This window comes from Felis catus, chromosome B4, assembly GCF_018350175.1.
Source record: "Felis catus isolate Fca126 chromosome B4, F.catus_Fca126_mat1.0, whole genome shotgun sequence".
Classification (NCBI taxonomy): Eukaryota; Metazoa; Chordata; class Mammalia; order Carnivora; family Felidae; genus Felis; species Felis catus.
Window position 1 is genome coordinate 89,277,724 of NC_058374.1, and position 25,188 is coordinate 89,302,911.

Sequence of the window (25,188 nt, forward strand, 5' to 3'; positions counted from 1 at the left end):
TGTCTTGATTTCTCCTGGGAAAGAAGTTGTATTTCATTGGCTAGTTCTCTAGATTTATGCAAGACTTCCCTTTTTGTTAAATTGTTCCTCTTTGAGCAGGTGTTGAGACTTCTGGTAGACCCACTCAGCAAAAGTCAGAATCACCTGCAGGGCTTGTGTAAGCAGTTCGCTGGGCCCCACACCCAGCCCTATAATTTGCATTTCTAAAGAGTTCTCAGGTGATTCGATGCTGTAGGTCAACGACTAGGAGTTGGGAACCCTTGCTGTTAGAAGCAAAGCAATTTTGTAACTTCCTTAAGTTAGTCAATTTAGATGCTAATTTTACTCCCAATTTCCCTAAGATCTTTAGCTTTCTTACAATTGCTCACAATTCCTGTAAAAGGACATCAAATCATGGCAGTTTAAATATACAAAATGTGTGCAGCCCTCTGCTTCTTGCTTTTGCTTCCCACCCTCCCCCAGTTTTCGTAATTTCTTAGTTTCTTAAATTATGAAAACCTTTTCACATCACATCTGGGTAAATTGAAAACTAAAATGGGAACATGATGAGCCCTGAAGGAATAAAGCTTCAGTTTCCTTGCAAATCTGCATGTGCTTTTGAACTAAGGAAGAACACAAGGCAAGTAACCTTTTTAGGACTTCCTGTAGCACATTTCCTTTTTCCACTGTCACTACCAACTCTTAGGATGGTCCAGAGACTTGAGGCCTAACTCTGGGACTTACTGAAGTGCATATGCTACTGTGAGTTATGGCTAATTCCAGGCTGGTGTAAGGACAGAGTTTTTCTGTAAACAGGAAAGTTTATATTTATATTATATTTCATGAGAGCTTTTTAAAAAAATTTTTTAAAATCTTGGATTCACTGATATTAATGAAATTGCTATAGTTACATGGGAATTTTAATTTATGTGAGGGTTAAGCTCTCAAGTCAAACAATAAGGAGAAAAATTAAACAAAATTACCCTTGAAAATCCCAAAGTTACCATGTTACCAAGAATTAAGTCTATGAAAGCTCAAAAGCCAGAGAACTAACTTATGTGTTACTGGTTTTTTGTTTTGTTTTGTTTTTTGTTTTTAAAGTAATCTCTATATCCAGCGTGGGGCTCAAACTCCTGACCTTGAGTTAGTTACTTGCTCTACCTACTGAGCTAGCCAGGTGCTCCTGTTTGTTTTTGCTTATAAACTATGGCTTCACCCTTTTGTTTGTTTTTGGTTATAGATTATTGTCTTCACCCTCTCATGTGGCCAAGGTCTAGTTGAAAGAACAAAAGAATGTTGAGGGAAAAAGATTTTCACTTCCTCCCCGGGTATTTATAAGTAAATACAGATATATAGTTCAATTCCAATAAATTAAATGTGCTTATAATGTGACTCTATTATATTGTTAAGATAGTTTAAACATTTGGGGTGCTTGGGTGGCTCATGGTTAAGTGTCTGACTCTTGATAATCGGCTCAGGTCATGATCACATGGTCAGTGAGATCAAGCCCTGCATGGGACTCTGTGCTGGCAGTGTGGAGCCTGCTTGGGATTCTCTCTCCCTCTCCCCCTGCCTCTCTCCTGCTCACTTGGGTGTATGCACACGCACTTTTTCTCTCAAAATTATTAAACATTAAGAAGATAGTTTAAACATTTGATCTGGGTCATTGGTTTAAATTCTTTTACAGTCATGTTGGAATTAAATATCATTCATTCATTCAACAAACAGCTATTGAACTGTTTCCTTTATCAAACTGTAGACTCTCCTTTATCAAACTGTAGACTCTCCAAGGGTAGAGGTCTTTTTAATCAAGGCACCTGCTTTGCCTTATAGTATTTGCTCAGGCAGTGTTCATTGAATTAATAACTAATGAAACACAGCCTGTATCTTTTTATGGTTTGTGTTCCAGATTTAGAGATGTGGAAGCAAATGAAGATTTGCTATAATATATGTTAGAGGTATTTTAAATTTATGAGAACATTGTGCAGGAAGAAATTAGTTCTGCCTGGGAGAGAACAATGCGCACTCACGAGAGAGACGTTTGAACTAGTCTTGATGGATGAGTAGGAGTTCTCCAGGAAATGAAGGGCATTCCAGGTAAAGGAGAGTCTCTTCAAGTGAGTTATTCTGTGTTTTTCCTTTTTAGGAATCATTAGCTTAGTGTTTTAAATGCTTTGAGCAGAGTAAAGAGATAAGAATAGAAAGCTAATGCTGACAATAGCTTGATAGCTATTGGACATGTATTACCTGCCTGGCAGTGTAACTGTATTTTGCATGCATTATTTTGTTTGAATGTCACAAGAAACACACAAGAAACACGTTCTCCAGATTAGAAAATGAGGAAAGTTTATTTTGCCAGAGGTGACTTGGTGAGAGGATAGCAATTATGCTTTATGTGCTTACATGGCATTAGCAGTTTAGGCTTTGGAGACAGTGGGAAGCCATTGAGGGTGATACCCTGAGATGCTAGGGTACCAGATAGATTGGAACAGCCTAAGTAGAGGGAGGCCAGTTTAAAAGTCTTCTTGTACTCTACTGTGGCATATTGAAGGCCTCAGTTCTGCCCTTGACCTTGAGGGTGGAAACATTGAGAGAGAAGGAGATCTGAGAAGTGGAATCTCGAGTTCTTGATGACCCGTGGGAGGAATAAGTCAGGTTTACAGAGAGGAGAACAAGATGCACAGTGACCTGGTGGAAAACAATGTCATGTATTATTTGTCGTCTTTCAGACCTTGTGTTTTCTCTCTGTATAATTTAAAAATATGCTAGCACAATAGTGCACGTACATAATTTATAAATGCAGAAATGGAAACATACATTGAGATTCTTGAGATTCTGCTTTTTCTTTATGAGGGTGTACCATCAAGTTTGGAGGCTGCTGATTCACATGTATCCACGGGATGTGTCCCCATCCGCTGAGACTAAAAAGATTGAATAGGTGAGGTGAAAAGAGGACTTCTGTGCTTTTATTTCTGTAGGTGATTATTTCAAGTTCTTTCTTTTTGAGCCATTTGCCTTTTTTTTTTAATGTTTTTTTTTTTTTGAAAGAGCACAAGCAGGGGAGGGGCAGAGAGAGGGGGACAGAGGATCCAAAGTGAGCTCTGCGCTCACAGGCTGACGGCAGCTATCCTGATGTGGGGCTCTAACTCATGAATCCTGTGATCATGACCTGAGCTGAAGTCCGAAGCTCAACCTAACTGAGCCACCCAGGTGCCCCCAGCCATTTGTTTTTCGCTTGTCAGAATAATCCAAAACATCTCTAAAGTTGGGTTAATGATACTAAAGTACTCCTTTCCTATGGGACTGAGTCTGTTCTAAGCTGGTGTTGGCATTGGAGAATGTTAGAAGTGGAATGGGCATGAAGATCACTTAATCCAACATGTGCCCACCCATCCAGAATCTCAGACAGGTGGCCATTGGGCTCTTGCCTCTTTGAGGTAAGCATCCAGTCCTACACAAGGAGGTTTATTGCTAGAAAGTTCTTCCTTTTTTAAGGCATGGTTTGCTGCCCCATAGGCAGCATCTCTACATTGGTTCTTTTCCTTCCCTTAAAACCATTACAGAGCCAGTAACACCATACATAGTGCCTTACAGTTTACCAGGCACTCATACATGCACAGTCACATTTGATGCCCACAGTACTTCTGTGAAGGCATATGTTTGTTCGTATTACAGAATTGAGGCAATTGGGGCACCTGGGTGGCTCAGTGGATTAAGCATTAGACTCTTGATTTCAGCTCAGGTCATGATCTCATGGTTCTTGGGTTCGAGCCCCTCATCCTCGATGGGCTCTGCCCTGGCAGTGCGAAGGCTGCTTAGGATTCTCTGTCTCTGCCTCTCACTTTGCCCATACCCTACTTGTGCATGCACTCTGTCTTCTTTCTGAAAAATAGAATAAATAGGAGCACCTGGGTGGCTCAGTCGGTTAAGTGTCCGACTCTGGCTCAGGTCATGATCTCATGGATCGTGGGTTTGAGTCCCGTGTCAAGCTCTGTGCTGACAGCTCAGACCCTGGAGCCTACTTCAGATTCTGTGTCTCCCTCTCTCTCTGCCCCTCCCCCGCTCGCGCGCGCGCGCGCGCGCGCGCGCTCTCTCTCTCTCTCTCAAAAGTAAACATTAAAACAAAAAAAATTTTAATAAAATAGACTTAAGGAAAAAAAGAAAAAGGAGGCAGTTGAGATTATGGCTCCATGGAGAAGCATTCTGGTAATTTTCCCCACAAGTATTTGTCATGTCTGATTTGTATATTCTGTGTAGGAGGCATCAGGGTACCAGGACCCATCTGACTTGAGTTTCAGTTCTGATCCTACCACCTTCTAGTAACAAGACCTTGGGCGAGTTGTTGCCTTTCTGAGCCTCAGTTTCCTTGCTTATAAATAGGGTTATAGCTCTCCATCTCAGTGCTGCTGGGAAGATTAAATTAGATAATTTTTAAAACCATTGTTAAAGCCTAGCTATGAGTTAGGTGTGCAAAACAAATGTTGCAGAAGAATTTCCTTGCTTTGCTTGTCTTGTCTCAAATAAGTTTTTAAAAATCTGTATATAGCATGATGTTTTATCGTTGTTAAATTTTATACTAGGGGTTTAGTTCCATGCTATCAGCTAATAGAGGTTAATGTTTTTTTCTCCAGCTTTATTGATAAATAATTGATATAACATTCTGTACATTTAAGGTGTTACAAGGTACTGAGTTGATATGCATATGTATCACAAAACGATTACTACAGTAAAGTTAGTTAACACATCCATCACTTCACATAGTTACAGTTTTTTTTTTGTTACTGGTGAGAACATTTAAGATTTACTCTCTTAGCAACTATCAAATGTATAATACAGTATGGTTATAATCATTCTGTATATTACATTTCCAGAACTTATGTCTTATATATGGAAGTTTGTGCTCTTTGACTAATATTCTGTTCTCCTCTTCCACCCCACCCCCACCCCGCAGCCCCTGGCAACCACCATTATATTCTCTGTTTCTATGAATTTGGCTTTTTAAAAAAAAATATTCCCCATATGATACCATATGGTATTTGTCTATCTCTCTGACTTATTTCACTTAGCATGATGCCCTCAAGGTCCATACACGTGTTGCAAATGGCAACATTTCTTTCTTTTTTATTGATAAATAATATTCCTGTGTGTGTGTGTGTGTGCATACATACACACGTGTGCACGCACATACGTGTATGTATCACATTTTCTTTATCCATTTATCCATCAATGGACACTTAGTTTGTTTCCATACCATAACTATTACAAATAATGCAGAACGTGGGGGTGCAGATATCTTTTTGAGACAGTATTTTGTTTCCTTCAGATATATACCCAGAAGTGGAATTGCTGGGTCATATAGTAGTTCTACTTTAATTTTTTGAGGAACTAATGGAAGTTACTTCAGAACTTAATCCTGTCATTTGTCTGTTTAGTTACCTCATAATGATTATTAATATTATCTTGATTTTTTAAAAGTTTATTTGATTATTTCAAAAGTCATAGAAAGACCATTATCAAAGAAATTTAAACTATTTCCATTTTGAGAAAAAAAAGTTAAATCTGCATTGACTCTTTGAAAAACATTTGATTGTATATGACATCAGCTGGGTTACTTTGCTGCATTGTAGCCAGTTGGGACTAAATAAGAAGGACTAAGAGTAGGTTTTCTTTTTAATTTGAAATTTTTCATTTATGGAGTCATGTGATAAATGCATATGTATGTCTTTGGAAATAATATTTGGAAAGAGAGGATCAGTTAGTTCCATTGGACTTTATTTCATCCTGTTTTCATGTTCTGTCTGGAGGGGAAAAATAACGATTTTCATCTTCATTCTGAGAACTCTGTCACTTTCGGGGTTTTAAATCTTGATAGATTCGAAAGCCCTTTGACAACTGCTGGCTCATGTTTAAGTGTATATTTAGCCTGCCAGACTGTGAGCTTTCTGAGGATTGGGATCCTGTGAGAATTTTGTACTCTTCCTGGCACACAGCACAGTGCCTAGAACATATAATGACTGAATAGCTGTTTGTTGACTGAAGTGTTACTTATTGTTATGTCTGTTGAAATTTAGTGAGTGAAGATTTATTAATACATCTTGGGAGTTTGCTGCTGTATCTTTTAGTTCAGAAACACGTTCTATAGAAAAAAATAAAAATTCAGAAAAAATATTTTTTTCACAAACACGCAGAATTATATTGAATGTCTTTCTCTACATGGAGATAGTATAAATGTGGGAAATGCTTTGTTATTGATGGTAATTTTTCTTTGGACCTCCTTGTAATATTTCCTCTTGAGGAAGGCATATTTTGGTTTTGTCCCGTAACACTTTGGTGATGGGCCTGGTGCTGTGGACCCTAAGTGAATTTAAGTCCAGAGTACATATCAGATGGCTTATCCAGAATTCCAGTCCCACTCTCACTACTTTTAGCCAATAATGAAGAGCTTTGGTTCTTTATTCCAAAGGTCTTTTTATGTGTCCTCTTCAAATTTCGTCCATTAGCACAGTTCTGCAAAGATGAAATCTATCCCCATTTCTAGTTTTTAAAGTCCAGCTGTGCAAGGAGTCTCTTATCTGTTGTATCCATTTTCTAGCAACTTCCGGGGCTCTTGAGGGCTATTAAGCAGAGAAGAATTCAAGGCCAGACATTGTGGGTGAGGGTATCTCCAGTTAGGACTTTGACTTTTTTCCAAAAATTGTAATGACTCATTTGAGAATGACGCATTATGCATTCTATTTCTTTTGTCCATAGTGGAGTTGCTTGTATTTCTAATTTTTGTTATGGTCAGTTCTCTGTGGTAATTGCTTTACTCTTCATTTTATTTCATTTTAGTCATTATTTCTAAATCAGTATGTTCTGTATGCCGAATCACAGGTCTCTACATTTTCTTAACACTACTTTGGAATTTTTGTCTCAACATGAATTTAATCTGAGAAAAAATCCTAATGTCCTGACTTCTGGCAGGAAGTATATGTGTTAGGGAGCTCGCATAAATGATTTTTTCTTAAGTTCTAAAAAAAAATATATATATATATATTTATATATGTATATATTTATATACATGCATATATTTATATACATGCATATATTTATATATATATGTGTATATATATATATATATATATATATATATATATATATATATATATGTAGTGTTTGCCAGTTGAGGTTTTCAAAAGATTAATGCTATTCAATGTGATTAAGTTGTCTTCTTGGAAAAAATATGTTACATATAACCATAGTTAAGGAATGTTTGCTGCATAGGTTGACCACACAGAGTGACATGTAATTGTACTTTTCAAGTTGGAAAATGGATAATATTTGATTCAGTGAAGGGTGTGGCATGATAAACACAATTCTTCATGAGGGTATATAAACTGATACACTCTTTGTGGAGTGTAATTGGACCCTGTAATCTCACTTTTAGAAGTCTATCCAAAGGAAATAATCAGAGATGAGGATGAACAAAATGCATAAGAATCATCATCATAGTTTTCTTTAAAAAATAAATGAGGGGCCCCGGGTGTCTCAGTCGGTTGTGTCCAACTTCAGCTTGGGTCATGATCTCACGGTTTATGGATTTGAGCCCCATGTCAGGTTCTGTGCTGACAGCTCAGAGCCTGGAGCCTGCTTCAGATTCTGCCTCTCTCTCTCTCTCTCTCTCTCTCTCTCTCTCTCTCTCTATCTGTCACTCCTCTGACGCACTCTTTATCTCCCAAAATAAATAAGCCTTAAAAAATGATAATTAGAAGCCATATAAATCTCTAAGAGTCAGGAAATAAATCAATTATGGTATGTACAGGGATTAGAGTATTAATGGAACCACTAAAACTATGAATTTGAAGATTATTTTAAATCCAAAAGAAACCTTTCAAGATATGCTAGTAAGTGCGGGAAAAAAATCTATGGTGAATAAAATATGATATGCACCAGAATATCATAGTCATCATTTCTGAGTAAATGGGACTGACAACTTTTTAAAATTTTCTTTGTGTGTTCCTGTATTATCCAAATTTTCCATAGCAAATATGTATTTGTTATATGTATAAACATATATATGAGCACATGTAAAGCACTAAAATGATGCCTGGCACCATAGTGAGCTTTGAAATACTTTTTTTTTTTTTTACTGTTGTGATATTTATTTTCATAAATAAGAAAAATACTTTCAACCTCCCTCTAATTGTAATTATTTTTATAACAGACAGATGTTTGTTCAACATCTGTTTCCCATAGACTGTGCTCCATTATCTATCATATATATGCCCCAGCACTTACCTAGTATAGAGTTAAGTGCTCCATAAATAATTGTTTGGACTCTTAAAGATCAGATTTCTAATATTTTCTTTTGTTCCAGTTTCCTAGCAGGAAGGTCTCCAGTGAGAAAGCTGTTAAAATGTTAGCTGTTCCCAACTGAGAATTTTTATGTTCTGATGAGTCTTAAAATGTATGTAAATGAGGAAATTGCACTGTTCAGTAGCATGTTATTGAATCAGAAATATGTGTATTGGTGGGACGCTTGGGTGGCTCAATTGCTTAAGCATCTGACGTAGGCTCGGGTCATGATCTCATGGTTCGTGGGTTCGAGCCCCATTTAGGGCTCTCTGCTGTCAGCGCAGAGCCGGCTTCAGATCCTCTGTCTCCCCCTCTCTCTGCCCCTCCCCTCCTCTTGCTATCTTTCTCTCTGTTTCTCTCTCTCAAAAGTAAAGAAACATTAAAAAAAAAAAAAAGAAATGTGTATTGGCATATTTTATGCACAAATTGGCACTGAGATTTCCTTAAATATATTTCTAAAGTTATAGTTTTAAAAGTTTAGAACATGAAGGACTTGAAAAAGATTATCACAAAGCTTCTATCTCAGACATCCTTTTTGACCTGTCCTAAGGTTACAAGGTTAAGCAAGAAATAGGCACATTTTTCATAGCTTCAAACGTTTTTTGGTGGGATAGTAGGAGTGTGTTTGGTATACAAAGGTCCATTAATTCTATAAAAGGACATAATTTGAATCTCTAGTTGATTACAAGTTTAGAGGTCTCTGTAATATACAAAGTTTCTTAATTGTAAATAGTCACTTCCCAAGGCTTGCTGATCTCTATGAGGAAGTAATGAGACAGCAAGAATAACCAGCTGCTGTTTATGAAACCGAATGATAAAATTCACTTAATGAAAGTAATGTGCTGACAGCAGTGTTTACTGCTTAAAACATAATAATCATGTTTATTGTATCTCTAAGACAGAATATATCTGAAATGTACCAGAGGAAATTGAGAGTAATGTGCTTTTTCAAAAATGTGTGTTTATTTATATGAAACCAACATGAAAAGTTTGAAAAACCTTTTATCAAAGGTCTCGGTTTTATAGACTTAAACTGGAAAGATCACAGAATTCGAAAATAACCATCGTTTATAAAAATATAAGAAATTCAGAAATATGAACTTGGAAGACATAGGCATCTGGGAAAAATATTTTAATATCATGGACTAGAGGCCTTGTGAACTCCGAAAGACCTTGAAATCCACTTGCTGATGATTTTTGGAATCTCAGAAATAGTGTTAAAATACCATAGGATAGAAAAGAATAATTGGGAAGCTTAATGCAATCAGAGCCTCATAGCCTGTTTCGGGAAGTAGCGTTTGGCAAAGCCTGCTAAGCTACTGTAAATGAATGTTAATTGCATTTTATCAGCCGTTTGTACTATCTTTATTACATAATTTGAATATGTATGACCCTGTAAATATGTTTAACAGTGAAATTACAGTGTTTGTGGAACTCAAATTCCAAAAAGCATATAACCCTTTGATGAAGAATTATGTTTAAAAACTACACAGTTCAAGATTTTTCTACCGTTTAGAAGTAGTCTATATACTATGCAATAAGTATTTCTGACTAAAATACTGTGACAAGCAGAATGGTGTATGTCAAAATCAATTTAGAAGACAGACGTGATTTGGTGAATGTATTGCTTGTGCAAATAGGTAACCAACTAGAGTGTTTTAACTTTTTTAGGATCAAATACAATTTATTTTCTTACTATATATGATTTTGGTTGGCTGTGTCATTTTCTGCTTAGAAATTATTAGCGAGCCAATGAACCAGACTTAGGAATTGAATGGCATCTCCTCAACTAGCAGTAATGTTGAAAATGAGAATAATGGATGGGAATGCCTCTTTAGTTTTCTAACTGTACTTATTTGGCATGTGTATATGTACTTGACTCTCTGCCAGTGCTTTCTTTTTTGCAAACGTAAATCCACTGGAAGGCATTTTTCCCTTCAGAAGGATTTAAATGGCATTGTTCTTCTGGAAAGTATAATCTAATAGGAAAATACCATTCCTATCAGAACCAAAAAAGCCTGTAATTAAGATGTGTCTCTGTCATGTTTTTTTTCTCTTTTTTGTTAAAACAGAAACTCAGACTCATTTAAGTAAATAAAATTGTCGGGTGAAACATTTGTTTTCAAAGGTTAATGGTAGTGTTACAAATATCTGGTTACTTCATTTTGATGGTCTATAATATTAACAAATTCTCATTTTACAAAATTTGGTTGTATCTTGTTACTTTACATTTTGAGGTAGATTTAGATTAATTTAGATTCTTTTGCATGTTGCCGTTCTTTGTCAACACAAGGGAGAAGTGCCGGGTGAGCTTCAGAGTCCAAGCGAGTGTTGGACCAGATTGTAGATTCAGTACTTATTAGCTTATCAGCCCTGTCCTAATCAGGTTACCAAATCTCATTGGGACCTGGTGGCCTCACCTTCCTGGGGTCATTAGAAGGATTACCTGAAATCCTCACAAATATGTGGAAAGTGTTAAGAACATATGCCTGAAGTCCACTGTGGTTCTTACAACACTGCTGCTACCAGTTGATGACAGAGCCTCTTTATGTTGTAGGTTATTTAAAACACTTCACCTTTCTGCCACCCTCACTTGGGAGAATTTGCTAGTTGGTACGTTTTCCTTTAAAAACTTGACCGAGGGCGGGGGCGGGGGGGGGGGGGGTGGTGGTGCACCTGGATGGCTAGTCGGTTAAGTGTCTGACTCTTGATTTTGGCCCAGGTCTTGATCTCACCGTTTGGTACTTTGAGTTCGAGCCCCTCATCAGCTTGGGATTCTCTCTCTCCCCCTCTCTCTCTGCCCCTCCCCCCCTCTATCTTTTTCTCTCAAAAATAAACTTCAGCAATAAATAAATAAACAGACAAGTAAATAAATATTTGACAAAGGAAAAAAATATCCAGAATGCAAGTCAGCTCTAAAGCCAACATGAGAGAAGTTTTGTTTTGTCAGACACTGAATCCTAATGTCTAAAATGAGATTGGAACTTTCTTTATTGATTCATAATCTGTGCTGTTGCTGGTCTTACTGATACAGAGGAGTTGACAAGCTTTCTCTGTTAAAAGCCAGGAAGTTAACATTATAGGCATTGTAGCTCTTATAGTCACTGTCACAACTACTCTCCTCTGCCATTTGTATCCAAGACTGGCCATAAATTACAATGTGTAGATTAATGGGCATGGCTGTATTCTGGGAAAGCTGTATTTATAAAAACAGGAGGTAAGCTGGATTTTGCCCATGGGCTGTAGTTTGCCAAATACTACTGTAGAGAATTAAGAGTTTGTTGGTGGCCTTTTTAAAAATCAGAGACAAATTCTTGTTCTCAAAGTTGCAGTTTGTATGACAGTTGACTTTGGTAGTCAGGTTCCCTCACATCTCTTGGAACAGAGCCAGGGGGAATGGGGAATGCCTTGCTTGCCTGAGAGGTTAGACATTACACCTGTTGATTCATAAGTAAGTAGATGCTGAGTTATCTTAGGATCGTGTTCTGGCTTTGCAGTTCAATCTTTTGCAGTTCACCTGTTGCTCCACCCCCTACTAGCTTCAAGTTATTGTCTTGTGACGTGGCTTTCTTAGGGCTCAGTTTTCTCACGGGTAAAATAGTGATAATTTTTACTTTGTTGGGTTGCTATGAGGATTGAATGAGCCCATGCATATAAAGTGTAAGGCTCAGGGTGCCTACGTGGCTCAGTTGGTTAAGCGTCTGACTTCGGCTCAGGACATGATCTTGTGGTTTGTGGGTTTGAGCCCCATGTCAGGCTCTGTGCTGACAGCTCAGAGCCTGGAGTCTGCTTTGGATTCTGTGTCTCCCTCTCTCTCTCTGCCACTCCCCTGGTCACACTCTGTGTCTCTCAAAAAAAAATAATAAATAAATAAAAATAAATAAAAATTAAAAAATAAAGTGTAAGCCTCAGTGCCTGAAAAAGATAAATCCAATAAATGATAGTTCTTAAAAACTTAGGTGAGAATCTTACCTTGACGGCTACATCAGAGCTTTTTTTGTTTTTAAAAACTTTTTTGTTATTTTACGTCCTTTGGTTTTTTTAAGAGTTGGAAGGAAATACACTTCTGTGTAATTACACACTCAAAATTATTTGGAACTGTGCCTCTCAAACTATCTTTGGTGAAAGGCTATTTTTTTTCCAACGTGTCATGAATCAATGTTTTTATAAAATACACTAAGGTGAATTATTACAAAAATGAAATAAACAAAGGCAAATAGATATATACACAGCCCATTTTTTTTTATGAGATCTAGTAAACACATAAAATTTCTAAATCTAATCTCTCTGCTTATTTCTTTGGGGACTGGTGATAAAGATATGGCAGACTGGTAGCTCTGACCCACACAGTCATACTTTTAGGGGCACTAGTGTGGGCAGAAGCAAATTCATGGGAATTCTTTTAAAATACCCAGATCAGTCACTCTTGAATAGAATCAGTCACTAAATAGTGAATTTGTCTCTTCTTCTTAAAAAGTAGTGACCAACTGCAAGTGAACGTTATTAACTTACCCAAATCCATGTTTAACCCAGCCCCCACCACCGCCAATGGAAGGTGATCTGGTTTGAGGTAACTGGAGATCCTCTTAGGGGATTAAGCCTGATGTTGCTCTGGGCCAAGACCCTCAGTTGGAGCATCCCCATCCCCAGGTTCCAACCTGTGGCTCCAGCACTGATCCTGAGAGCCCAGACCTCATAGAGTATGGTATCTCAGGTCCCCAGTTTCTCCTCCATCTTCTGAAATCTGAAAGCACCTCCTGTGACCTCTTTTAAACCACACTCTATGTTATATTCTCATTATTTTCTCTGGTTTCTCTCTGTAGAACTGCAGGTTTTATAAGGATAGGGACTCTGATTCTTTTTTTGGTTTGTCGTTCCTGGGAAACCCTGCGTGCACCTTGAAAATGTGTTGATGTGTGAATGAATGAGTGCATGGTGCTGTCCAGGCCTCTCACCAGCCTGACCGACATCCTTTATCTGTATGCTCTTCACTTTGCTAGGGTCCCTCTCAAAAATATAGCCAGATTGGGAGGGGGAGGGGTGGGGAGGGCGTCACTCCAGAGCCACACATTGCTGTCAACGCTTTTTTCAGTGCCCATAATCCAAAAGGACAGGTACTGTGTATTTCGGGAAGTTGACTGTTTTCTTATCCTTCTTTTTTTTGGTGCCGATTGTGTAATAGCATTGCAAGAGAGCAGCCAACGGCGGTTCTACCACCTACAAAGTCACATTGACTTTCTGGAAACTGTCAGGGTCACACCTTACCTTAGTTGAAATCCAGTGGCATTGAGCTCTTGAGATTACAGATAGTAATTTTCTGCAGTAGACACAATGGTGTGTGAACATATGACTGGGCTGGTATACATCAAAGTGCTTGCATGGGATCTAGATCATTGATACATTACAGTAAACCACTTATGGATATTTTATGATACATATATGGAATAATATTACCATATCACGGGGATAGAAAAGGTTATCAGAATTTCATTTGCATGGTAATAATCATTCGTAAGGAGAAAGAATTTATCATTTTAAGTTGATAGCCTATGGTGATAGATTTTAGCAGTTACATTTTGTTTGGAGGACCAGTAAAGTTTATAGCATATTGACTAGATGCTGGCTTTGGATCACGATGTTTAGATTCCCACCCCAGCTCCATGACCTTGTTCAGGTTAGTTGACCCCTTTACCTCACTTTCCTTACCTGTAGCATGCAGGTAATAATAGTACGGAGGCATATGTTATTGTGAGGATTAAACATAATTCACGTAAGTCATTTCATGGTGTTCATCATTTCTTTAGCACTCATTATTACCATTTAATGTGTGTAGAGTCTTTGTTGGTGTAGTAACACTTTTTGAAAGAAACAAGAGGCTTCAGAGTACCCGTAGCAGTTGTATTTGAAAATCAAGTGTATGTCCAGAGTGCTGTTTTAACGTATTTCTGCCTTAAACTATTTTATATACATTAATTTATTCTTCTGGAGTCCTTCTTGAAATAAAAGTTACTTTAAACTTTTTTTTAAATGTGGTTTTCTTATTAGCTTACATTTTATTGCCAGTTGACTTTGTCAACTGTCAGAATATTGTTATTTGAATTACCTATGTTTAATATTTGAGATTGTCAGTCTTTCCTTTTACCGTATCTTCTGTTGCTTATAAACTGAATGATCACTTCTCCATAGATCTGACAAATACTATATTCTCTCTTTTTTTTTTTGATGGTTTCTCTATAACTTAATCTTAATTAAATTTTAGAATGATTTTTAGAGTGAGTACTTTTTCATCCATTCAGTTTTTCTGTCTGGTTGGAGCTACTTCTGGTTTCCTATCTTAAATTTTTAACACAATATCGAGAGGTGATATATGGTGTATTAAGAGCTTGTGACTCTTGATCTCAGGGTTGTGAGTTCGAGCCCCACTTTGGGAGTAGAGATTACTAAATAAATAAATAAGTAAATAAACTTAAAAAAAAGTAAAATAAATATGAAAACCCTAACAAATAATAAGCAAACCATATTTTAAAAAGTTGTAATTTAATGGAATAAAATAGTAGGAAATATTATGAAAGTAAGCAATGTTGAAAACAAATGGAAAATTATAGAGTTGCTTATACAGCATGAATATAATTAAGTTAAATATGCATTTTTAGATGAATAGATAAAAAGTGAAACTGTAGTGTTGAGACTAAGGATAACTCTTTTTTTTCTCTCCACTTTCCAATATTTATAATGTTGCTATAAGGTTTTTATAATTAAAAATTTTGGGGTGCCTGGGTGGCTCAGTTGTTAAGTATCTGACTTTGGCTCAGGTCATGATCTCGAAGTTTATGAGTTCGAGCCCCATGTCAGGCTCAGCACTGACAGTGTGGAGATTGCTTGGGATTTTCTCTCTCTCCCTCTGTCTCCCTGCCTCCACCACTTGCATTCACTCTCTAAATAAATAAGTAAATAAATAAATAAACTTAAAAATTTTTAAAAGACAAAATGCTATTGCTCAAAATGATAGATATTAAAAAAATCATACTGAACCTAAATTTTTTATTATAGTTAGCAAATTTATTGAATTTATTTACAAAATGTTTGTTAAAGTCTGTTTTGTAAATCAACTTCTTAGATGTCTAAGAACAAACAGGGTCTCTTATGTTTTGTACCCAAATACTAATTAGTTACCTACAAAGGACCAAGACAGCTCTCTTAAAACTCTTAGTCATGACATTCTGTAGATAGTTCATAAAGTAACTTTTCAAGGCCAGTGAGAAGTCAGCAGTGGAAACTTCTGTGACCCAGTAAGGGGCTGCCCAGAGATCATCGCTGATTCCTGAAGCATGTGTGGGGATATCCAGTTCCAGCCCAGACAAAGTGCAGATCTGGTTCATCATGCAGTTGCATCGTTAGCCTTCAGTCTGGGTGACAGGCTGCCAAGCCACCACCTGCCTAGCAGGACATTCAAGCCCACTTGCCAAGGCCGTTATTCCCATTTGGGGTCAGGCCAGCAGGGACCTTTCTCATTTAACCCTGGATGTCTTCATTTCCATGAGGTTTTCAAAGGAGAGTGACAGACTCAGCAGGGCAAGTGGTAGTAAGATCGGACACACCCCAGTTTATGGAATTGTAAGACTGTTCCTCGGTCATAGATGGGCCTGCCCTTGTCTCTCTCAGTCTATCCCCAAAGCTTCTCTTTTGAAACAGAACACATTTTTGTAGTAGCAAAGGTAATTTACCAAGGTAAGACTTTTCCCTTGAAGTTAGAAGGAAGCCATTTTTCCTTTTTTGAAGTCCTCTAGGTAGTAGACTCTGAAACATCTCTCATTGCAAGTGCTCTTGTTCTTACAACCAAACATCTTCCTAAATTGAAAATTAAAGAAAAATTATACATACACACACACACACACACACACACACACACACACACACACACAGGGAGAGGGAGAGAGGGAGGAGAGAGGGAGGAGAGAGGGAGAGGGAGAGATAGGGAGAGAAAGGCTAAAAGTAGATGACATTGTTGCGTATACAAAATTGTTGAACTTGTAAAAATGCCTCTAGTATCAGACTGTGTCTTCATGCTGACAGCCCTACCCAGGGCTTATTCATTGTTTAAAACATACCCCTATTTTGACATTTCCTGTAAAGGGAAATCCTTTTGAATGCATACAGTAAGAAGTATGTAGAGCATTAGTCACTGAGATTTTTACATGTAATAGTTGAATATTGTCATTAGTTTTGATTCCCACATTATTGGAGTAGATTTTTAAAATGGAGCCCAACAGGGAGCGTTCCCCTTTTTCCTACAACTGTGTTATGTAGAGCCACTGGCAGGAAGAAAAGCATTTGCTGCTTCAAACATCCCTGGGAGCTGAAACTAACTGCTTGTGGATAATGTATTGTTGAGAGAACAGTGGTCTGGCTCATCAGATTCAGATTTGCTGCTTATATTTTCTAAAATATATGATATAATGTAGTAATTTGAACTATCTCTTTTCACTAAAAACTGTCTAAAATTTACAGTGAGTTGCAGTTGGGGCACCTGGGTGGCTCAGTAAGTTAAGCGTCTGACTTTGGCTCAGGTCATGATCTCTCATTTGTGGGTTTGAGCCCTGCGTCGGGCTCTGTGCCGACAGCTCAGAGCCTGGAACTTGCTTCAGATTCTGTGTCTCCCTCTCTGTCTGCCTCTCCCCTGCTTGTGCTCTGTCTCTCTGTGTCTCTCAAAAATAAGCAAAAATGTTAAAAAATAAAAAAAATAATGAGTTGCAATTTGAGCAAAAGTAAAAACATTTATGTAAATTTTTTAACTAACCATAAATAACTCAAAAGTACTTCACAGTAAAAAGTAAGATGCAAAATGACTTAAGGCCCTCCCTGTGTGTGTCAGGATTTTGATCAGGGGATTTGTGTGGAGGTGCAGTGACCCCCCCCCCCCGCCAAAGGTATCTCACTTCTATTTTCCGCACAGGAGTGTACAGGGAAAAACCCAACACATGAGGGAGGATGAGGAAAAGAGACCCTGAATGGATGGCCAGCTGGTGGGGGGGGTGTGGAGGTGGCAGTTGGGGGTTATGTTTCTCCATGCTTTCTGGAGAAGGGCGAGGAAGAGGAAATCCTCTTGCCATAAACGCCCCATTTAGACCCATTGGAAACATTGGATTTGGCAATAGAGGAGGAAGAAAAAGGTTTGACTCATCAGATGCAGGAGGATCCACTTTAGAAGTTGAGTGTAATTACGGTTGAGCTGTCTCAGGTCTGCAGCTGCCTCTTGTCTGGAGAAGGTTTCTTTCAGCTTCCCATGTTCTCATCCAGTGACCACGAGCTTTCAGTTCAAGGAACAGAGTCTGCTTTGAGAAGAAGAAATGGCTCTTTCCAAATTTTCTTCGAGATTTTTGAATGGCTTCTTAAGGTTTCCAGCTCTTTGTCCTCGTATCTCATCTTGCCATCTGCACCAGAACTTTCCCCCTCTTTTTCCATATCATGATTTGTCTGGAAGGTAATGCCCAAGAAGCTCCATTTCTTCTTGACTAAGGACAGTCTTTTTTTTTTTTTTTCATTTATTTATTTTGAGAGAGAGAGAGCAAGTAGGGAAGTAGCAGAGAAAGGGAGAGAGAGGGAGAATACCAAGTAGGCTCCCCACCGTCAGCACAGAGCCCAATGCGGTGCTCGAATTCACAAACCGCAAGATCATGACCTGAAACTGAAGTCAGATGCTAAACTGAGTGAGCTACCCAGGCACCCACAACAGTCATTTTATTTCCCCTCTCCTACAGCCTGCAAACTGCACTTTGAATTGAGGCTCTCACAGTAAGAAGACTTTTAAGATGCTCTTTCAGGTCTGCTCTGTGTTCTCTCCTTTAGAAATATTGATAGAGGCTGGATGGCTCAATAGTTGAAGTGTCCGACTTCAGCTCAGGTCATGATCTCACTGCTTGTGAGTTCAAGCCCCACGTTGGGTTCTGTGCTGACAGCTCAGAGCCTGGAGCCTGCTTCGGCTTCTGTGTTTCTGTCTTTCTCTGCCTTTCCCATGCTTGCTCTTTGTCTCTCAAAAATAAATTAACATTTATAAAAAAACATTATATTCTTTAGATCCACCCATATTGTTGCAGATGGCAAGATTTCATTCATTTTATGACTAACATTCCATTGTATACATATACCACTTCTTTATCCATTCATCTATGGGGGGCACTTGGGCTCTTTCTATAATGTGGTTATTGTAAATAATGCTGCAGTAAATGCACGGGTGCATGTATCCCTTTGAATTAGCATTTTTGTCTTTTTTGGGTAAATACCCAGTAGTACAATTATTGGATTGTATTTTTAATTTTTTAAGGAACCTCCATACTGTTTTCCACAGTGACTGCACCAGTTGGCATTCCTACCAACAGTGCACAAGGGTTCCTTTTTCTCTACATCCTCACAACATTAGTTATTTCTTGTGTTTTTGATTCTAGCCATTCTGACATGTGTGAAGTGATACCTCATTGTGGTTTTGATGTGCATTTCCCTGATGATGAGTGGTGTTGAGCATCTTTTTCCTGTGTCTGTTGGCCATCCTTATGTTTTCTTTGGAGAAATGTCTGTTCATGTCTTCTGCCCATTTCTTCGCTGGATTATTTGTTTTTTGGGTATTGAGTTGTATCAGTTCTTTATATATTTTGGGTACTAGCCCTTTATTGGATATATCATTTATAAATATCTTCTCCCATTCAGTAGGTTGCCTTTTAGTTTTGTTGATTGTTTCCTTCACTGTGCAGAAGCTTTTTATTTTGATGTAGTCCCAATAGTTATTTTTGCTTTTGTTTCCCTTGCCTCAGGAGACCTATCTAGAAAAATGTTGCTATGGCTGATGTCAGAGTGATTATTGCCTGTGTTCTCTTCAAGGAATTTTATGGTTTCAGGTCTCACATTTAGGTTGTTAATCCATTTGAGTTTATTTTTGTGTATGGTGTAAGAAAGTGGTGCAGCTTCATTCCTCCATCTTGGGCTGACTTTCCACAGAGACTCTAGAACTCTGTATGGAGTCCAGAGGCTTTTTATCTGTTGCCCTGAGTAGCATTGAGTTTATTGTAGCTATTTAGTTTCTGTATGGAGTCTCTTTTCTTACAGTATCAGACATTGGGTCTTCTTGTTTAGAACGTGGAGATTTCTCTTTTCCGAGTTGGTTTGCAGTAAAGCACAAGATGGACCAAATCACAAGATTAACATGTCCAAGGCATTGCGTACTCTGGGTTTTCATCTTCTCCCACCACAGGGTAAATGTTGACAGGAGCTTTACATTTTTCTAGAACTGTGAGGAGCTATTAATGTTTCTTGTCTGTATCAAAAAGCTTTTTTTCAGTGACTGAAAATTCTGTTAAAACTAAAAGAATTGGCAACTTCCCAACTATCCAGGCACATGTCACTATCTTCCATTTTTACCCGGGGAGGATGACCATGGTCTCACATTGTTGGGTAATTCTGCCACAAAACAGTGTAACGTCTACCATCTTGGTCAGAAATACAGCTCATGGCAGAACGAAGCCCCTCCAAGGTAGTCTAAGCTGCCACAGAAACTTCTGCAGCCCTCATGTCTAGCTAGGTCACAGCATACCCTGAGGAACACTGGACATGGTTCTGTTCAGAACCAAGCTTGCGCCTGGCACCTGGGATGGATCATGAATGGAGAGGGTCAGTGGGGATGGAGGACTGGTCCAAGAAAAACACACCCTCAGCCCTGCCCATGGCTCCTCCTTCTCTTAAATTTTACTTTCTGTGGCCCTAGAGGCCCCCTCCCCACTCCCATTTTGTGCACGTGTGGTTTTTTTCTGCCTTGAAAGTCGTTCTCCTCCCCGTTTGCGTGGGAACAGTATCCATCCTGTAATTTCCTCGTCCCTGTGACCACAGTGCCCAGGGCAGAGCCAGGTGCAGAGTGGATGCTAAGTGCTCCATGCTTGTTTGTGGAAGGAAGGAAGGAGTGAGTGTGTGAATGACAGAGGGGCAAAGCCACACACATAATGCCCTCCTGACTCAGCAGAGGGTTTTAGGAGAGCTTGAAACTCCTTTGAGAATTCTCAACTGGGAGGTGGTGGTGGCATTTCTGGCCTGGGCTCCTAATTTCCTCCTCTCCCCTCCCCTGTCCTCCACTTAAGTAGGTTTTAAAAGAGCATAGCATGTGTGAATTGTCTAGTCAAGTAGTGACACAGGCAGCCACGGCTGCTGCTCTTAGAGGTTTAATGCCACTTGACAACATTTTAGAGATCTGCTCTGTAAAAACAATGGAACGCAAAGCAGGAGAGCCTGTCCTATAAAGAAAATAATAATGGCCTCAGAGTTGGTTTGTTTTTCCCTGTGTAAGATCTTTGTTATTTGGGAGTGAGTGAGTAGTGCCATAAGAGACAGCTAACAACTGAACTGGCTTTTCCCTCTAAAGATCCTGAGACCTGGTGTGTGTCATACCAAATAGTTATGTCTTTTTCTCCCCCAGAGAGTTAGTCCAAGCATCTAACCTGTGCTGGGCACATGGTAGGTGCATACTGTATATTTGTTGAATGAATAAATATGGTAAATACTAAATGTTTCTTAGTCACAGGGAGTTGAAATAAAAGTGCAAGAATGTCTCATGGTTATTGTGTATTTACCATGAGCGACTCTTTTGTCCGCTTTGTGTAGTTTTTCCATGAAATGCCGTTTCTCCCTGACTGACCTGTGGCTTCCCTCCCTTCTTTCGCTTTTACAAATGGCTGCAGGTTCACACTGATGACATCTCTCGACCTCGCAGGTACTTCCGGAACACTCCAGGCTCTGATGCCTGCCCTGGATAAGAGTAACAGCATTAATCTTCGTTCACCCCTCTCCTCCCCAACTCCCAAGAAGCCAGTGCTGGGTTTTTTTGTTGTTTTGTTTTGTTTTTTTGTTTTTTTGTTTTTACCAGAAAGGAGTAGCATGGTTTTTTAGAGCCACACTTACACTTTAGAAACTGAGGCTGACAGGCCAAGAGTTAGGGGAGAGTAAGCTGGTAGGGAGGATGTAGATGAGTGGATGTTGTTCAGGTGTATGTTTTTTCCTCCTTCGTGCTGCTGGCTGCAGTGACTACTAACCAACGCTTGAGTTTTGGTTTCATGGTGGAAAAAATAACCCGAGTTAACGCAAAAGGTTGTGCTTTCTGACTGTGGGAAGTTGATACTGGAACTATTTAGAGGAACATGGTGTGAGCAGTGTATGTTGAAGCCGGGGGTGTGGCCTCTGCCCCCACACCCCTTCACTCACCGTCCACCTCTGCAGTGCCCAGCCGCACCTGGGGTGAGGAGGGAGCGCCCCAGGCCTAAGTGCTACCACCTGAACTCCTCAGGCCAGGCCTGCCCGAGCACCCACGGCTACACAATGAAAGCTGTTCACCTGAACGTATGCAAGGGCTGAATCATGACACGGTTCACCTGAAACTAATAGTACACTGTATTGTTCACTGGGATTTAAATAAAGAAGCTCTTCACCTGGCCTACAGCAGGTCTGCGTGGTTGGTCAGTTTTGTCCTCAGCCAGAAAAGGTAGGAAGCCGACTACTCCTCCGGGCTCTGTTCTGCCCCGTTCCTGTCCTCTTCTACCGGGCCTTGCGGAAAACTGGTTCTGCTGTAAGTCAACACCCCAGCCTTCATAGGCTGCTCCTCCAAAACTTTGCGTTTCTTCCTCTTCATCTCCAAGGAGAAATACATCCCTGGGGGCCTTTCCTAGAGGAAGCTCTACCCCCTGCTCAGCTCCGCTTTGCTGGTTCCAGACACCTTTCGTTCTTCGTACGGAAGCCCTCCCTCTTGCATGGGGTCAGGCCACCTGCTGGACCCCACCCTCTCTTGTTCCTTGGGACACTCAGGGACTTGGTTCTGGGTCGCTCCTCTACACTGTTGGGAGTCCTTCAGTACCTCTCTCTTAGCATGCTCACGGCCCACGTCTGGTGGTCTTCACTCCCACACCTGAGTTGTTACCAGAGGGACGTTTTCCGATGACAAATACCTGCTCTCTTGTCCTTGTTTGTCCTTCCTTGTCCTTCCCGTTCTCTTGCTTACGTGTTTCCAGCATACTTGTGTAAGAGATGGCCCTACTCAGTCACTTGACCCTCAGTGTTCTTTTCACCATCCCCACACGCCATGGTCTTTGGTTCACCTGCTTCTCGAGGTTATTTTTGACCCCCATCAAAGCTGCTCATTCCCTCCCCTGTACCCCTGGGCTAACATTTGGAGGATATTAGTACATTCAGAAAATAAACTGGCAAAGGAGGTTGAATCTGTGCCTTCCTCCCCCTCAAAAAAGTATGGTGCAGCGATGAAGATGGTAGAGGAAAACCTACCTGGGGGGGCCTGGGTGGCTCAGTCAGTTAAGCGTCTGCCTTCGGCTCGGGTCATGATCTCACAGCTCCTGAGGCCCCACATCGGACTCTGCTGTCAGCGCAGAGCCTGCTTTGGATCCTCTGTGCCTTCTCTTTCTGTCCCTCCCCCGCTTGCTATCTCTCAAGATAAACTTTAAAAAAAAAGATGACCAACCTAGTATATGCACATAATTAAAAACAATAGAATAAGCATGCGTATAATGAAAAATAGCCTTTCGTTTTTCACTTCCAGCCTTGAACTGCGGCGTCAATCTTTTTTTAAATGTTTGGTAGTTAGTTTCTCTGGTGGTTACTGCCATATTTCTAAATACTGTAGTTAAATCTCAGATAGGGATAGTGAAAAATAGTTTCTGAAATAATGAAGTCATAAGTAACACTGAATTGTTGCTGCCAGTTTCATTATGAAAGTTTTGAAAACTGTTGTAGATAAATGCCTTTAAGTCATGATGGTAGTGAGTCAAAAACCTCCACCTCCCACCTTCTCTCAGTGTTAGGAATGGAATTTTTAAAATATACTCTGGAGTATATTTTGTGTATTGTTTTTGTATATTTTAATAGCATAAAGTTGATGTTTTCCCAACCCTATTTTTTTTTTTTTTTTAACCTTTTGGCTCTTGAGGCCATTTTTTTTTTTTTCATTGCATGAGGGTCCAGTATGGAAAATTTATGGCACCTCGTTTATAAAACCTTGGTAAGCACTTTGTGTAGCTCTTCAAAGGTACAGCTCCTTCTTCTTTGAATCTTAGAAGGTGGGCTTAGAATGAGCCTGTGTCTCTACCCTAAGCCACTGTTACAGGAAAGGTTACTGAGGAGAGGCGTACTTTTTGAAAAAACACTCTAGCTACCTCATTTTAGAGTGCAAAATGGCTGCCTGTGGTTGAAAATAAGTTGGTAGGTAGAGACTTTAGTGCACTTAATTAAAGTACTGTGCTGAAAGAAATTGTAGCAATTATATATTATTAACCTAAGAGGTGCCAAGGCTTTGAAGTTATTTGCTGTGGCCCATTATTTTCCTTGATTGCATGCCATCTCAGATGGAGCTGGGCTGTTCGGTTACGTAGGCATTTAGAAGAAGAGCAACATAGTAAACCCCAGTCCAAATTAGGATCTTTGGAACTCTGTGCTGCATACTCAAGCTACTGCAAAGGGAATCCAGTCTTTTGCTGCTATAGTTACTTTGTGATTATGCTACTTTCCCTGCCCACTCCCCAGTCAGACATTATTTAGTTTATTGGAAAATACATGTTGTATGTGTCAACTAAAAACAGGGTGTCATTTTGGGACTTCAATGGAGGAGGATTTTATTTTAGACTGAAGTGAAAGAATACAGAAATTGAAGATCTGAGCAGAGCAGTGCCGGGTCCATTAATGTAAGAAAACCAGGCTTTGCCAATGTAGGGCTCAGAAGTGCTTACACGTGTGGTAGGCAGGCAGCAGGGCATCTCTGGCTAAGAAGAGATCAAAGTGTACTTTTCTGTATTAATAACTCTGCAAAGTGGCAGAGGGTTTCAGCGAAAAGAATAAAATAAGGTTCTAGATCTGATTTTTATCATTTTAAGCTGTCCTCTGCTACAGCTATTAAATAGAAAAGGTTTCCTGAGTACCCATGACATGCCTGACAGCTAAAATTTGACAGCTGAAAATGGATAGGAATCAAATAGGCCAATCCCTTTATTGTACGGAAGAGAAAACCAACTCGAGAGGCCAAGTGACTTACGTAAGTGACCTTGGACAAATCCTCACATAAGTCTGCTACATTTTAGATTTCTAAAAAAAATGTTTATTTTGAAAGAACATTCACGTGTTCACCCATGTGTGTGAGTGGGGGAGGGGCGGAGAGAGCTCGAGGGAGAGAATCCCAATGCAAGATGATATGACCTGAGCCCAAAGCAAGAGTCGGGCTTCATGGACTGAGCCACCCAGGTGCTACATTTTACTTTTATTAGCTCTGAACATTTAAACATTTCAATATTCATTAGAACTTTCTTACTGTAGTTACATCTGATGCTACTGATGAATTTGGTGGGTAATGGCAGGGGGTAGTGCATGGGGTCTGGAGCCAACAACCAAGAAAGAATTCTTCCAGAAGTCTTTGGTGCGAAAAGGTGATCTTATTAAAGCACAGGGACGGGACCCATGGGCAGAAGAGCTGCGCTGCAAGTGTGTTGGGGGCGGGGGTGCAGTGTGTGACTGTTTCACCGAGTTGGGGAGATAACGTCAAGAGGGAGTTTCCAAGGAGAGTTGGCACATGCTAAAGACTTACTGGAGGCCTGACTACTGTCAAGCCAAGGTGGTTTTTCAGAGCAAAGCCTTAACATTATGACAGTAGGTTGTTCCTAGTGGCCATTGATGGGCTTGCCTTTTCTGGTAGACTGGTGGAGACTCTTACCAGTTTAACCATTTGCTCTTTTGTCCTTTGCTGTTTTTGGGTGGCCTGGAGTGTCCGAGGAATATCCTACATGTGCCACCGGGGGTGGGGGGTGGGATGCTGTTAGCCTGCACTTTGCCCTCCGCTTGCCCCATGCTCCC

At 39.7% G+C, this 25,188-nt stretch overlaps 1 protein-coding gene across 6 annotated transcripts in view; it reads left to right on the top strand.

The window, feature by feature from the left end:
- The window catches only part of SRGAP1 (SLIT-ROBO Rho GTPase activating protein 1), a 289,170-nt gene that overhangs the window by 27,244 nt on the left and 236,738 nt on the right, over window positions 1-25,188 (top strand). Inside the window, exon 1 of one of the 6 annotated variants that reach the window (XM_045062018.1) lies at window positions 19,183-21,910. The exons of 4 other annotated variants lie outside the window; for them this stretch is intronic. The gene's annotated coding sequence lies outside the window, so the exon portion shown is untranslated. Of the gene's footprint in view, window positions 1-19,182; window positions 21,911-25,188 lie in introns of those variants that run through there. One more of the 6 variants, XM_045062021.1, reaches the window with a different exon arrangement.